Source organism: Talpa occidentalis, unplaced genomic scaffold (genome assembly GCF_014898055.3).
Source record: "Talpa occidentalis isolate TD23 unplaced genomic scaffold, MPIMG_talOcc4v2.1 talOcc4.3, whole genome shotgun sequence".
Classification (NCBI taxonomy): Eukaryota; Metazoa; Chordata; class Mammalia; order Eulipotyphla; family Talpidae; genus Talpa; species Talpa occidentalis.
In genome coordinates, this window is record NW_023603184.1 from 6290726 (window position 1) to 6303145 (window position 12420).

At 55.4% G+C, this 12420-nt stretch overlaps 1 protein-coding gene across 3 annotated transcripts in view; it reads right to left on the minus strand.

Annotated features, from left to right (window-relative positions):
* PRDM11 (PR/SET domain 11) overlaps positions 1–12420 on the minus strand; it is a 99523-nt gene that overhangs the window by 73197 nt on the left and 13906 nt on the right. Inside the window, exon 1 of one of the 3 annotated variants that reach the window (XM_054699248.1) lies at positions 7711–7742. The exons of the other annotated variants lie outside the window; for them this stretch is intronic. The gene's annotated coding sequence lies outside the window, so the exon portion shown is untranslated. Of the gene's footprint in view, positions 1–7710; positions 7743–12420 lie in introns of those variants that run through there. 3 annotated transcript variants of the gene reach the window in all.

A 12420-nucleotide genomic window follows, 5' to 3' on the forward strand; every position in this document is an offset into this window, starting at 1 on the left:
GGTGGCTGCCTCAGCAGGGACGAGGAGAGGCCTGCTCACCAGCAACTTGCCCACTGGACACCAAGATGCAGCCTTCCTAAAGTTTGCAGACCAAGAGGAAACACACATGGGCATGGCCACTTCAGTCCTTTGGAGCCCCTACTCAGTGTGCTCTTTCCTCCCACCTCCTGTCCACTCCCTCCATGGCAGTCTTGCAGGCTCAGCATCTTAGCCCAGCACTCCAGGCCCTCCAGTCTGGGCCCTAACCTGGCCTTCCAGGGCAGGTTCCACCACCTCTTCTCCAAACATCCAAGACTACTTGCCATCCCAGAACCAGAAGATCCTCACGTTGCCTGCCTTTGCATATGCTGTTCCCAGTGTCTGAAATGCCCTTCCCTCTGCCTCCACCTGGCAAACTTCTACTCCTCCTTCACAGTCCAGCTCAACCTTGCTTCTTGGAAGCCTAGCCCCACCCCCACTCCCTGATGGCCCCTGGCAGAACGGCTTGCTTGCCTCCCACCACATCCCCAAGCAAGTAGGGCACTTCCTACCTTCAATCACAGTTAGGATCTGGGCCAGAGCCATTCAAACTATTTGTGGTAAAGAGACATTTTTTTTTTTTAGTTTTGCAATCTGTTGCCAACTGATGCTTTTGTAAATTACAATAAAAAAGGACGCGGCAAAGTCAAGTTGCAGTACAAGTTTCTCAACACACTCTCAGGATCTGTCCTATCTCACTGCAGACCAGCAACACAGAGATCACAAATGGGCAGGGCTCCACAGACCACCCTGCCTGTGGAACTGGTAGGCCCTGCACCTGGTGTCCCCAGAGGTCCCTGGTGCAGAGCCCACAGAATCATGTGTTTATGCTTGAACCCCCAGAACCTCAGGGGTGCTCCATGAACACCTGCAGAAACAAATATGAAATGGGAAGGTCCCTATAACCTTGCACCATGGGCAGTGCCAGCATTTCCACCTCTCAGGCGAGCCCTATATGCATGGAGGGGGCGCTGGTCTGGCCCACGCTATAATTCCCAGGGGGGCACATTTACACCTGCAAGTCCTCCAGTCCCCCCTTCCTCCCACACAGGCTCCTGCCGGCATTTCCCACTGCAGTACCAGGTGAAGGGACTTGAAATCAGACAGACACGGGCCCCTGTGGCCCACAGCCGTGTGGCCTTGCGCGAGTCACTTCCCTTCTCTGGGCCTCCACCTCTCTGTGAACTGCGGCTAATAACATCAGCATCGTGGGGCAGCCCATCACTCAGGCGGAGCCCACACAGACCTATAAGCCTCCTTATTCCTGAAAGATCCAGCCCAAGCTCTGTCTGGATCCTCTCTTTCTGTCATTCTCCCCCTAAGACATAACATCTTCTCTTTGGGTAAATCCTCCGGCTGCCAAGTTGGCTGACTGCCTTTGAGGATTTCACTTTCCTGCCCCCCTCTACCCTGGACTAAGGGGCTTGTCCTTTCCCTGCCGCCTCCCTGGGGTACCTTCAGCTCTGACCATCTTGACCCCCTCTTGGGGCTCTGACTGTCCTGCTGAAACACAGCTGGTCTGAGACAGTCCTACACCACCCAGGGACCTGCCTCCCGGTTTTGCAGTGAAGGGCTGGGCTGTGCGGTCAGAACAGGCCCCCGCCTGCCCCTCCTCCTCTTCCCATCCACCCCCCGGAGCCCACCCCCTGTACCTTGGGCCAGGACAGAGTGGCATCCACCCTGGCTGGGTCCCAGTCCTGCCCCCATGAGCGGCTGGCTCCCTGCTGGGGCTGAGGGCCTGGCGGGCTGCTCCCAGTGTCCCCCTCTGTCCGGGAGCCGTCAGGCTGGCTGTCTCCATCCCCTGGGCATCGGGCAGCAGGATCCTTTCCTGGCCCTCGCCCCTTTCCCTTGGGGAAAGTGTGAGAAAGTGGGAGAAGCCACTGTGGAGAAGCTGACATTGTGGGGGCGGTTCCATATTTATTTGCTCGGTGACGTCCACACCAGCCCAGCTCGACACCCCAGTCAAGCGGATCCTCCTGTCTGGTGGTCCCACTCTTGCCCCCAACCCACCATGAGCAAGAGCGATGGGTCCACTAGTCATTAGGCACCTTAGGGCAGGGCAGGGCCCAGAGATCACTCTCAGAGGTCCTCATTCTGCACGGACTCCAGGAGCAGCACTGGGGTGCAGAGAAGGGGGTGAGAGGTCTGGGTTATAATTTTAGCCTGGTCACTCCCTAAACAGTCTGACCTCCAGAAAGTGACTTTTCCTGTCTGCGCTTTGGTTTTCTCAGCTGTGAAATGGAGCCACCAGAGCTGGCCTGCTCCCTGGAGAGACTGGAGATAAGGTCAAGGCAGTCTTTATGGAACAGATGGGGTGGGGAAGAGAGAGGGGGAAGGGAAGCTCTAGGTGATGCCCAAGCCCCCAGAGGCCCAGGTGTACCTCACTTTGCAAAGGCCCCACACTCACCCCAACCAGGGCTGACACTGGGGAGCAGGTCGGCCTGCAGCCCCTCTGTACCTCCGTCTCCCCCACCCAGCGCCAGTGCAGGCTCAGTCCTCATGTGCCTGCAAGTTCCAGGCATGAGGCGCCCAGGGAGGAGAGAGGGTCCTGAAACCGGCTGTGCAGGACCAGAGCTTAAAAATCAAATCTTGTTTTTACAATATCAGGGAAAGCTGCCGAAGGGCTAAAGGAGGCCATGGGCCTCCCCAGCCCAGGATGCCACCCGAGCGCGGCTGCGCTGTGAGCGCTGGCCTTCCCAACAGATTCAAGTCTGCAATAGGAAACAGACTTTGAAAAGATAACAGAACATTTTTCTTTTTTCTTCATTTTATTTTCTTTCTGCACAGCTTATTTTCCTAGCACAGTCCTGGGTCATTTAGAAAGAAGCCCCTCCCAGGCCGTGCTCCAAGAACGTGGGCTGTGGGGCTGCCCAGGACTCCCAGGCCCCAGCAGAGGTGGACAAGCACCAATGGTCTAGATGAGCCCTGGCACCAAGGCCAGGAGGTACCTCTGAGCTGGAAACCCGGTTGCTCTAACCCCAATGTTTGGGGGGTGTCCTTCTGAAAACTTGTCTCCATGGAGGGCTTTATAAACCCAAGTTCCAAAGGCACTTCTCCATGTTGGGTCTGGGGGTCTCTGCTAAGGGGGCATCCCCAAGGAGGTGGCATCTGACTGCCAGGGTTCCAGTCCTGGCCTCTCTCACCACTGGGTAACCCCAGATCCCTGACTTCACCTCTTGGAGCTTTAGTTTTCCCATCTGTGAAATGGAAACCATGACATTCACTGTGGAGGGCAGTTTCTGCATAGGCCATATGGTCCGCGCAGCACCACACCCAGCCCACAGTAAGCCCTCAGTACACATGCGCTGCCTTTATCACCTTCTTCTTCAGGGCCCTGGATCTCTTGCTCTCCCTTGATGGAACCCAACACCTGCCAGATCAGCAGAGACTGTACCTCCTTGCCCCCTGGAGTTTCCCCTCATACATCCCTGAAATGTGCCATCCTGGGGCATGGACACCTGCAAGAATGGCGAGTGTAGTATCTGCCCAGGCACTTTGCCTACCATGCCTAACACCTCCTTCTGGCTGGACCACCTGCCCACATCCCAGAGAAGAAACCTTGTCAATCCTATGCTCAGCCCAGCCCGCAGTTCAGGATTCCCCAGAAGGCGCTTATCAAGCAGCTCTAGTGTGCAGATATAAAACATTGTGAAGATACAAATTCAGTGGCCAGCCCAGGCCCTGCGCTCGTGGAGTATATGGTCTAATGGAAGAATGAGCCTGCAATCAATAATTACACCAAGGACTGGAAGTTACTGCTGAGAGAAGTGCTACAATGGAGAGATAAGTGGGGCCATGACAGGCTGTAATGGGAAGCTTGACCTAATCAGGGAGGGCTTCCTGAAGAGGTGATGATAATACTGATGCTAAAAGATGAAAGATGAGGAGACCTAAACAGGAGGATGGAATGAATGGTCAGTGCAAAGGGGCAACATTAGGGAAAAGAATTTTAGGCAGACTATGACAGATAGGAGGGATGCAAAATTGTGTCCCCACAAAGGATTTCTCTCTCCTACCAGCAGTGGGAGTCCTTAAAGGTTTTCCAGGCAGGGGTCGAGACTCAGATTCACTGGTCAGAGAGGCCACCCTGGCTGCTGAGAATGAGCCTCCCCACATCTCTGCATGTGCCTGTCTTTGTCTGGCAGGCTTTCTAGGCCCCATGTCAGTCAGGACAGGACAGGTCCTGCTGCAGTGACAAACAACCCCCAGATCTCAATGGCTTCAAACAACAAGGATTTAGTTATCACTCATGCTGCGTCACGAAAGATCCACTGTGGGCCACTAAGGGGCTCCACTCATGTTGCTGGGATGCGGGAACCAGGTTAGGAGAAGCAGCCAACATCCTATCTGCTACGAGTTCCATGCCAAGGGAAAGAACGCTCTGGAGGGCCTCACATCCACAACCAAATGCTTTGGCCTAGAAGTATCACTGTGGTTCACGATTCACTGGACCGCCATGCGGCTCCACCCAAGCACCAGGGGAACTAGACCCCATGCTACCATGTGCCGAGAGCGCTGGAAATATTTGATAACATAAGGGCCACCAGATACTTTCCCACCAGTGTTCCAGAAGAAGGAACCAGCATGCACGGGAGAGACCCAGCAGGAGTGCAGCGAGATCCAGGGGAGGGTGGGAGATAAGATGAGGCCCTTTTGGGTCATTCGGTCTTTATCTTAAAAGCATTGGGAAGACTTCGAGGTGTGTTAAGCAGGAAATGGAAAGTGTGATGTGATCCTCTTTGGAAGAGGTCACCCCTACTGTGATGCTTAGCCAGGCATAGAGGGGAGGTAGCAGGTAGACAGCTGGGGGCTCTTGCTGCTGTCCTAGGGAGAGACAGTGGTGGCTTGATTTGAAAGCTGAGGAGGAGGAAAATAGAAGGGGACAGATCCAATTCAGAGGCTGAAGTTCTCTGGACCTGGAGGTGGAGTGGACTGGGCTGAGGGAGTGGAGACAGCAAAGTTTGTGGACTAGCAGAACGCTGGAGACCTTGGCCCAGATCACAGCCCTGGAGATGGCTTCAGGAGGAGGACTATAGGACAGCCTCAGACCCCGTGAGTGTGGGTTCTGATAGTGTGACAGCCCAGGAAAGAGCATGGAGTCAGCTGAAGAGTTATGGCAACTGACTCCTAGTCCGGCGCTCTGTACTTCCTCACACTTGCAGTAACCTAGATTCAGAGAAACTCCACTTCCCCCATTAAATCCAGGAGAGGAAAGATTCAGATGGAGGAAGTCTTACTTGACACCAAGAAATATATGAAATACATCAATCCAAGGAGCCTAAAGGACAGAATCGTAACTCAGGTCAAAAGATATGTAAGTGCGGGGCCTCCCTGGTGGCGCAGCGGATTGAGCACATCGTTGTGAAGCTGTCCGCAGCCTCTGCAGCGTGGGTTCAATTCCTGGCCAGCCAGGGAGATTCCCACATGGCGTGGCAGACCTCTCCTGTCACCCCCGCTGCTCCTTTCAGCAGTGTATTTCGGTCATCTGCCTGTTCTGCTCCCTGCTCTGTCTCTGGTGAATCCTCTCACCCTCCTGCGCCTCTGGCCTGTACCCCAGCTCTTGTATAAAAATAAATAAATCTGGGCCTCCCCGGTGGCGCAGCGGTTGAGCGCTGGGTTGCGAAGCTGCGCGCAGCTTCTGTGATGCCGGTTCGATCCCCGGCTGCTCCCCGGCCACCGGAGGAGGGTCCCACATGGCGTGCAGACCTCTCCTGCCGCCCGCTGCTCCCCTCAGCAGTGTACTTCGGTCCTTCTGCCTGCTCTGCTCCCCGCTCTGGCTCTGGTGAGTTCTCTCACCCTCCCGCGCTTCTGACTGTGCCCAGTGCATGTATAAACAAAGCAAACAAATAAATAAAAAACATGCCTCTAAAAAAAAAAAATAAATAAAAAATAAATAAATAAATCTTAAAAAAAAAAAAAAAAGATATATAAGTGCAGAGGTGACAGCTGTGGTGACTGATCCAGGGCTCCTTGGATGGTGGTGGGGGGGGGGGGCTTCATCTTTACGAATGTCACCAGAAAAGGGAACTTCACCCTGCCCAGCTGCCCCCTTATAGGGCCTGCATCCCTGTGGGGCCTGCTGGGCAGTTCTGATTCTCCCAGAATGGTGTGTCGTGCAGCCAGTCCTGGGAGAGAGAAGACCGTTCCTCAAGCATCCACTGGGCTCTGAGCTCTGCTATCTCATCTCTCCTCCCAACTGTTTTGCCGGACGGGCTTTGATGGCTCCATTTTAGGGACGGAGAAGCAAGATTCAGAGACTCTGCCAAGTCCGAAGTCACTGTTTTATGAGGAAGAGGAAGGATTTCAAGGGAGAAGCCCTTTGTATTAAACTAAAGCTACTGGCCCAGGCTTTTTTCCTGGGAGGAAAGGTTTTTTAGACATGTGCTCACACAGAACCCTGCTTGCCTGCCTCTGAGAAAGTTGGTGGCCCAAGACTCCCCCCCACCCCCAGACTGCAGCCTGTTACTTCTGGTGGATGCACACTACCACCAAGCACCCTACCTACCTCTCAAGGAGAAATATGAAAAGCAAGCTCAGGTGTCACAGGTATTATGGTTCCTGGAAAATTCTTTTGCTCCAGTCCAGACAAAACCCTTAAAGTTTATAGGGTTTTCAGGCATTAAAAGCAGTCCCTCATTATTGCCTCCAGTCCCCCAGGGCACAAAATAATGGGGTGTGTTTCCTTTCAGCCCCTCTCTATATACACCACAGCCTTTTCCCCACATGAAACACTCGCCTGAGAAAGCAGAGAGGTTTACTATTTTCCTTCCCTAAGTTCAAGCCCACCCTGGGGGTCTAAACCCTACCGCCCAGCCCAACCCAATTCAACACACCAGCAACTTTTTTAACCAGCACCGCCCACGGTCCAAGACATTGGGTATTCTCCTTGCAGCGACTTGCCTAGGGCGTGCTGGCCTTGACCACAGGAAGGTCACTGGCCGCTAAGTTCCCGCAGTTTCTGCATCTAAAAGTACCTTGGGGATTGCAAAGCAAAGAGGGGGGGCGGGGGAGGGCTGGTGGAGGCAACACACTCCGGAGAGATTTTCCTAAGAGTCTGCACCGCAACTAAGATTTAACAGAAAAGAAACGGCCTCAGGCGCGATCACGTTTGTGGGGAAATCATGGGCCAATGGGAAGGGGACCCCTGCACCCCGAAGTATCGGAGCCCCCCACAACAGCCCCAGGCTCCCCGCCGACACTGCCCCCCAGAACTAGGCCGGCGGCGCCGGGCGCCTCCAGCACGCCCCGCCCCGCCCCGCGTCGCCCCGCCCGCGTCGCCGCGATCTCATGGCGAGCGCCCGGCCGAGCGCGGCTCCCATTGGCCGGCGGCGCCGTCCGTCAGCGGCCGAGCGCCGCGCCGAGAAAAGGCTACATTGTAACAAGGCGCGAGTGCGGCGCGCGCGGGAGGAGGGAGGCGGGGGGCGGCCCCCGAGCCCCGCAGCGGCGGCGGCGGCAGCTACCTGCCGAGGGTTAACCCACCTCCGGGCCGGGGCGCGCCGCCCCCCCCTCGGCCCGCGCCCGCGCCGCCCGGCCCCCCCCCCCCGGCTCGGCCCGCGCCGGCCCCCGGCCGCCCGCGCCCCCTCAGCCGCCGCCCGCGGCCCCTGCCCCGGCGGCCCCGCGCTCGCTGGCAAACTGCCGAGCGCGCTCCGAAGCCATTTTCAATGGCCACATTGGCTACCGGGGCTGACTCACCTTCCCGGGAACGCTGCGGCGGCCGCGGGGCCCGGGCGGCGCGGGCGGCCCGGCGGGCGGCCCGGCGGAGGCGGCGCAGCCCGGGCTGGCGGCCCCCGGCGGGAGCGGCCGCGCTGGGGGCGCTGGTCCCCGGCGACGCAAAGTTTCAGCGCCAGCCTCGGCGCGGCGGCGGCGGCGACTCGCTGCTGCTCTCCTCCCCTGCTTTGACCACCATCTTATTAGTACAGGAAATGACATGGAAAACGGAAGAAAGCGGCGTTTGGGGCAGACGCGGACCCCCCAATTCAGGGGCCGGAGCCGGGACTCGCCAGCCGCGGCCCCAGCCGGCCCCGCCGAGCGCGCCCCGGGCCCCCCGCGCCCCGCCCGGAGGGGGGCCCCGGCTCCTTGAACCCCGAAGGAGAGGGCGAGTTTTATAATCCAGCCCGCGGAGAAATCGAGGGAAAAAATGGGAAAAGGTTCTCAGAACTTTAGAACTGGGACACTTTTGGGGGCAGGAATGAAAAGTTGTGGGATTGGAAAAAGCCCTTCCGTGGGGGGCTCCCGGGCAGTCCCCGGCGCGTCGCGGCACATTTTGAGCCAAATGGTCGGGGTGATAAATGCGCTTGTATTTTTAACCCTTTCGCGCCGCGGCGGCCCGCAGCCGGCGCTCACGGGCCCGGTTCGCCCTTGGATGCCCCGCAGTCCGAGGACACAAACTAAACTGGTGCGCCTGAGGGGTCCCGATAAACCCCCAAGGCAGGCGAGGGGCCTGGGGCGCGCTGAAAATGTTTATTTACGCGGGACTAGTGTTTTAAAGTCGCGAACCACACGTGCTCTTCACCTCGAAATTTGTTACCAGAAATTGAGATTCTGTGAGACCCGAACGGGCTGGCCCCTGGCTGACTTGGAACCAATATTGAAGGTGCGCACTCCTGGCTGGGTTCCTCAGTTTCTCCATCTGTGAAATGGGGTTCCACATCACAGCGAGATGGAAGGTAACCAAGAAGAGACTGACGGCGTTTTCATAAAGACAGTGTTTCGAGTCCACAAGACTTCCATGGGCGCCTAGAAAATCCATGGGTTGTTCTGGGGCAGAGGACACTGCGGGATGGCATCACCAGGACAACAGTCCCAAGATAACCCTCGCTTCTGGCTTTTGGCATCATCTGCCAGGCCTGTGACCACTTTAGGATGTCCTGTCAGGGGAGACTGTGCTGCCCTGGCTCTAAAACCCAGACCATATCCCCTCAAAGGCCCCCAGTGCAAGTTTGGGGAGAAAAATTAGATCCCAGGAAGGTGTCTAGGTGGGGCGCTGCTCAGGGAGGAGTGGTCTGTGCCGCCAAGATCCACGGCTCCCTGCAAGAACTGGCCCAGGCAGCCTTCAGGGGTACCTCGTAGGGAGTCCTCCTCCTGAGGGGCTGGAGTTCCCAGTGAACTTCACTGCAACGCAAAACCTGGCCTCAGACTGGGAACTTTCTGTGGCTCTTGGAGTCTCGGTGTTGGGGGTGAGCCAGAGAGGCAGTGTAGGTACATCACCTGTATCCCTTACACAAGCACAGCTACTTAGGATACTGTGGCTGTCACTGTGTGATCTTGAGTGATTTCACTTCTCTGAACCTCAGTTTCCTCTGCAAGATGGGGCACGCCACTAGTCACCCACACTGCAGGCTCTTGTGAGGAGCCCCGAGAGTGTATTTAAAAGCCCGAACTCCAGCTGCTCACCCTAGATGCCCAAGTAACAGTAATTAACATCATCACTCTATGACATTCAGGGCACCTATAAAAGTTTCCTATCAGTCTGCTTCAAGCCCAGCAGAGTATTGGGTACTGGGAGTACCAAGCTCAGTTAGACATGGCCCTCACTCAGCTTATCATCTGGCCCAAGATGGAAACACACAGCTCACTCAGATCAAGAGTGTGGTTGTGGACTCCAAAAAGTTCTCAGAGCGAGCTGGTGAGCGAGGCAAGGAGGGAACTTCTCCTTGCTGAGCTGTTTGCTGTTTCCATCTTCCATCCATCTGGCCTCCCCTGGCCAAGAACAGTTGGTCCTCAGGCTGTATCTGTGGGGTGGACTGGACTCTTGGGCACTGCACACAGGGCCAGCATCACGCCCGAGGAACACAGAGGCAGCTTCGTGGTTTCCAGACCCAGATTTGAAGCTCAGCCGGCCGCACCATGCTCTGTAACCCAGGGAACACGACACTTTCCATCTGGGCTCCATGTCCTTCCTGCAGGACCCCAGGAGTTTGGACTGCCTTTTGCCCTCTAGAAGCTGTCCCAGAGCCATGTGATCCAGACCAAGGTTCAGGAAGGAATCCAGAACAAGGCGGAGAGAATTGCTGGAATCGTCTCAGAAGGGAAGCCGAGGGCTCAAGTTGGCACAGGTGCTCTGGGTCACTGTGGGCAGAGAGTGGCCCCAGGGCGTGAACATAATCACCATAAACAGGTGAGCTGGACAGAGCCGGTTATATGGGGCTTCCTTCTGTGGGCTCAGCTGGACCTGAATCACAAGTGGGGTACAGTGAAAGCTCCACAGGAATTCTTTGAGAATTATTAGGGGAGGGGGAGAAAAGGGGGCCTGAAGTGAATAGAGCACATGGCACACACCTTCAGGGCTGTTACCATTTGACTCCCAATAATCCAAGACAGATGACATTATCACTATTTTCACAGACTGGGAGACCATGCCAGAGGCCACCCAGCTAGTGAAAGGTCCGGTAAGATTTAAACCCAGGGAGCCTCCCCAGTGGCGCAGCGGTTGAGCGCTGGGTTGCGAAGCTGCCCGCAGCCTCCGCAGTGCCGGTTCGATCCCCGGCTGCTCCCTGGCCACCGGAGGAGGGTCCCACATGGCGCGCAGATCTCTCCTGCCGCCCGCTGCTCCCCTCAGCAGTGTACTTCGGTCCTTCTGCCTGCTCTGCTCCCCGCTCTGGCTCTGGTGAATTCTCTCACCCTCCCGCGCTTCTGACTGTACCCAGTGCTTGTATGAATAAATAAATAAATTTAAAAAAAATATATTTAAACCCAGGTCGTCCTGATTCCATTGCTCAATGTCTTCCACTCTTGGACATTTCTGATCATTATCCTTTCCCATAATGCAACTCTTCAGCCAAATGGTGGGTAAAATATTTCCCTAATTTTTCTCAGGGGCGTATCACACAAAAGAAGCTAATTAGAACTTCTTGATGTGAAGTTGTACTTTATAACCTCTCCCTCAAAAAATGCACTCACAATCTCATTCACCTCCATGTCCCTGTGAGAACACTGAGATGCTCAAAGTGAAGTGAAACCCTTTGAAGGAAAAGATAATCTGAAGCACTAATAATAATGATTCCCAAGCAAACACGCACACTATCTGCTGCAAGTCCAGTGCACCTTGGATGTACATTCACATTTGCTATAAAACAAGGATGTTGTTTATTGCATCAATTAATGACCCCTTTAAAGCCTTGAAGGAGAAATTTCATTCAGGATTTAGTACCTAGGAAAAAACTAACACTGAATTTTCTGCATTTTCCCTAAGGAACTGGCAAGCATCTCTCTTGCTAATAGGAAAAGCTCTGTAACTGATCAGGTTTCTCTTTTTGCACAGGCTGCCAGGAAGCTCGGAGCCAAATCCCGCTCCCTCCCCATTCCCAAAAACTTTGGCAGTTGCCTCCTCCTCATTCCTGCTTCACCACTTCTAATCCTACTGACTCGGCCTTGTTTTCGCTGACATTTATTAATGTTGCCTCCTCTTCCCCCTTTAATGGCAAGAAATAAATATTTAAAATAAATCCACATTTGGAAGAGTTGTTGAAGGGCCTGGATTCCACGAGCCTAGTGTTAAGCCAGGCACAGGCCTCTTCTGGTTTTGTTGACTCGCCCAACAGCTGAGGGATCCCTCTCTTGGAAGGGAGGAGGGACTGGCTTAAAACCAAGGGACTCCTTGCCCAGCTGCTGACCACGGCTAAGATCAAATGCCCTGGGTCAGTTCATCACTGCTATTTTATGCTCTACTGACAAGCGGCTTGCCTCGCTTCTGCCAGCTCCCCAGGAAGCACAAACCACTGTCCTTTACCCATCCCTCCAGAAGGAGCCCCTGTAGTCTCTAAAGAGGAACGTGGTCCACTGCCACTGCCACTTATGAGCGCCATATGCTCTGCAAGGTGAGCTGACTGGGTTAGATGTGGGTGATAGTGGGGTGGGGGTGAGAAGTGACTTTAGATGGGGACAGGCAAGGGCTCTCTGAGGAAGTGGATTTCACTGGGAGTGTCGATAGGCACGAAGGAGCCAGCCCCTGCCAAGTGCGAGAAGAGTTCTCAGCCGGGGCACCAGCCCGTGCAAAGACCTCAGGCAGAACCCAGCTGGGCTTGTTCTGTGCAGTGGCAGAAAGCTGGCATGCCCAGAGTGTGGTGTGCAAGGGGAGGCGGGGAAGGAAACGAGGGGGCACTGGATAGATCTGCGCACGCTTCTCCTCTATCTGAATTTGACGCACAATGGAAGCCACAGCATCTAGAAAGTCAGGGAGACCCAGGACTTGGTTTGCCTTTTCAAACCTTGCTGCCAGGGGGTTGCCAACTTTTACCTCGTGCCAGGTGAGCAGGTGGGCACATTCATTTAATTATATGCATGTTAGAGATGAGGTTGTTCGCACTGCCCAGCCTCTGACTCGCCTGCCTGACCGAGAACGCACCACCCCCCTGAGTCTTGGCGAGAAGTAGGGTGTCTCCTCCCCTGTGCCCACTAGTGAAG